This window comes from Dipodomys merriami, unplaced genomic scaffold (assembly GCF_024711535.1).
Source record: "Dipodomys merriami isolate MVZ:Mamm:240054 unplaced genomic scaffold, mDipMer1.0.p SCAF_73, whole genome shotgun sequence".
NCBI classification, from domain to species: domain Eukaryota; kingdom Metazoa; phylum Chordata; class Mammalia; order Rodentia; family Heteromyidae; genus Dipodomys; species Dipodomys merriami.
In genome coordinates this window covers 3,181,344-3,184,204 of record NW_027206324.1, presented here as the reverse complement: position 1 = coordinate 3,184,204, position 2,861 = coordinate 3,181,344, and positions in this window count along the sequence as shown.

Here is a 2,861-nt window from a genome sequence, read left to right as displayed (position 1 = left end):
GGATTAGTGTTAGGGTTAATGTTAGGGTTAGGGTGAGGGTAAGTTTTCGGGTGAGGGTTAGGGTGAGGGTGTGGTTTAGGTTTAGGTTGAGGGTTAGGGTGAGCGTTAGGGTGAGGGTTAGGTTTAGATTTAGGAATAGGGTGAGGGTTAGGATGAGGTTTAGTGTTAGTGTTAGGGTTAGGGTTAGGGTGAGGATTATGGTTAGGGTAAGGGTTAGAGTGAGGTTTAGGGTGATGGTGAGGGTTACGGATAGTATTAGGGTTAAGGTTAGGTTTAGGGTCAGGGTTAGGTTTAGGTTTCCTGTGACGGTGAGTGTTAGGGTTAGCATTAGGGTTATGATTAAGGTGAGGGGGAGGATTAGGGTTAGGGTTAGGGTGAGGGCTAGGGTTAGGGTTAGGGTAAGGTTTAGGTTTCGGGTGAAGGCGAGGGTGAGGTTTAGGTGTAGGATTAGGCTTAGGTGTAGGTTAAGGCTTAGGGTGAGGTTGAGGGTGAGTTTCAGAGTTAGGATTAGGGTGAGGGTTAGGGTTATGGTTAGGATTAGGGTGAGGGTGAGTGTTAGGGTGAGGGTGATGGTAAGGGTGAGGGTGAGGCTGAGGTTGAGGGTGAGAGTGAGGTTTTGGGTGAGGGTTAGGGTTAGAGTAAAGGTTAGGGTGAGGGTTAGGGTTAGGGTGAGCGTAAGGGTTAGGGTTAGGGTAAGGATTAGTTTTAGGATTAGGTTTAGGGTTAGCATGAGGGTTAGGGATAGGGTTAGGATTAGGGTGATGGTTTTGGTTAGGTTTAGAGTTAGGGTGAGGGTGAGGGTTAGAGTTTGGATCAGGGTTAGGGTTAGGGTTAGACTGAGGGTGAGGTTGAGTGTGAGTGTGAGGGTTAGGGTTAATATGAGGGTTACCTTTATGGTTAGCGTTAAGGTTAGAGTGAGGGGTAGGGTTAGGGCCAGGGTTAGGATGAGGGTTAGGCTGAGAGTTAGTGTTCGTGTGAGGGTAAGGGTTAGGGTGATTGTTAGCGTGAGAGTGAGGTTTAGGGTTAGGCTTAGGGTTAGGGTGAGGTTAGGGTGAGGGTAAGTGTTAGGGTGAGGTTTAGGGTAAGTGTGAGTGTGAGTGTTAGGGTTAGGGTTAGGCTTAGATTTAGGCTTAGGCTGAGGTTGAGGGTGGGGGTGAGGATTAGGGTTAGGATGATGATTAGGGTTAGGGTTAGTGTTATTGTTAGAGTAAGGTTAGATTTTCGTTGAGGGTGAGGTTGTGGGTGAGGGTTATGGTTAGGGTTAGGGTGAGGTTTAGGGTTAGGGTTAGAGTTAGGGTTAGGTTTAGGGTGAGATTTAGGTTTAGGGTTAGGGTTAGTGTTAGGGTTAGGCTTTGGGTTAGGCTGAGGTTGAGGGTGGGGTTGAGAATTAGGGTTAGGTTTAGGGTTAGGGTTAAAGTTAGGGTTAGGGTTAGGGTTAGGGTTATTGTTAGTGTTATGGTTAGGGTTTAGTTTCTGATGAGGGTGAGGTTTATGGTTAGGGTTAGGTTTAGGTTTAGGGTTAGGGTTAGTGTTATTGTTAATGTTAGGGTTAGAGTTAAGTTGAGGGTGAGGGGGAAGTTTAGGGTTAGAGTGAGATTTATGGTGAGGTTTAGGGTTAGGGTTAGGTTGAGGGTGAGGTTCAGGTTCAGAGTTAGTTTTAGGGGGAGGGTTAGGTGAGGGTTAGGGTGAGGTTGAGGTTTAGGGATAGGCTTAGAGTTAGGATTAGGGTTAGCGTAAGGGTGAGTGTGAGGTTTAGGTTTAGGGTTATGCTTAGGCTTAGGGTTAGGCTGAGGTTGAAGGTAGGTGTGAGGGTTAGGGTTATGGTTAGGGTGAGGATTAGTGTTAGGGTGAGTTTTAGAATTTGGATTAGGCTTAAGGTGAGGGTGAGGGTTAGGTTTAGGGTGAGGGTTAGGGTAAGGGTTAGGGTGAGGGTTAGGGTTAGGATTAGGGTTAGAGTGAGTGTGAGGTTTAGGATTAGGTTTAGGGTTAGGGTTATTGTTAGTGTTATGGTTAAGGTTACCTTTGCTGTGAGTGTGACGCTGAGAGTGAGGTTTAGGTTTAGGATTAGCATTAGGGTTAGGGTTAGGGTTAGAGTTAGGATTAGTGTTATTGTTAAGTTTACTGTTAGAGCTATGGTGAGGGTGAGGGTGAGGGTGAGGGTTAGGTTTAGGGTTAGGGTGCGGGTTTGGATGAGGGTTAGGGTTAGGATTAGTGTTAGGGTGAGGGCTAGGGTGAGGGTGAGGGTTAGGGTTAGGGTTACGGTTAGGGTTACGGTTAGCTTTAAGGTTAGCATGAGGTTTAGGGATAGGGTGAGGTTTAGGGTGAGCGTGATAGTAAGCATAAAGTTGAGGGTTAGGCTGAGGGTGAGGGTTAAGATAAGGGTGAGGGTCAGGGTTAGGGTGAAGGTTAGGGTAAGGTTGAGGGTTGGGGTTAAGGTGAGGGTGAGGGTTAGATTGAGGATTAGGGTTATGTTGAGGGATATGGTTAGTGTGAGGGTTAAGTTTAGGGTTAGGGTTATTGTTAGGGTTAAGGTTAGGGTTAAGGTTATGGTGAGGGTGAGGGTTAGTGTTAGGGTTAGGGAGAGGTAAAGGTTTAGAGTTAGGGTTAGAGTTAGGCTTAGGTTGAGGATGAGGTTTAGGGTTAGAGTTAGTGTTAGTTTTAGGGTTAGGGTTAGCGTGAGGGTTAGGTTGAGGGTTAGAGTTCGGGTTAGGCCTATTCTTAGGCTTAGGCTTAGGCCGAGCTTGAGGGTGAAGGTTAGGGTTAGGGTTAGGGTGAGGGTTAGGGTTAGGTTTAGGGTGAGGGTTAGGATGAGGTTTAGGGTTAGGGTTAGCTTTAGGGTTAGGGTTAGGTTTAGGATTAGG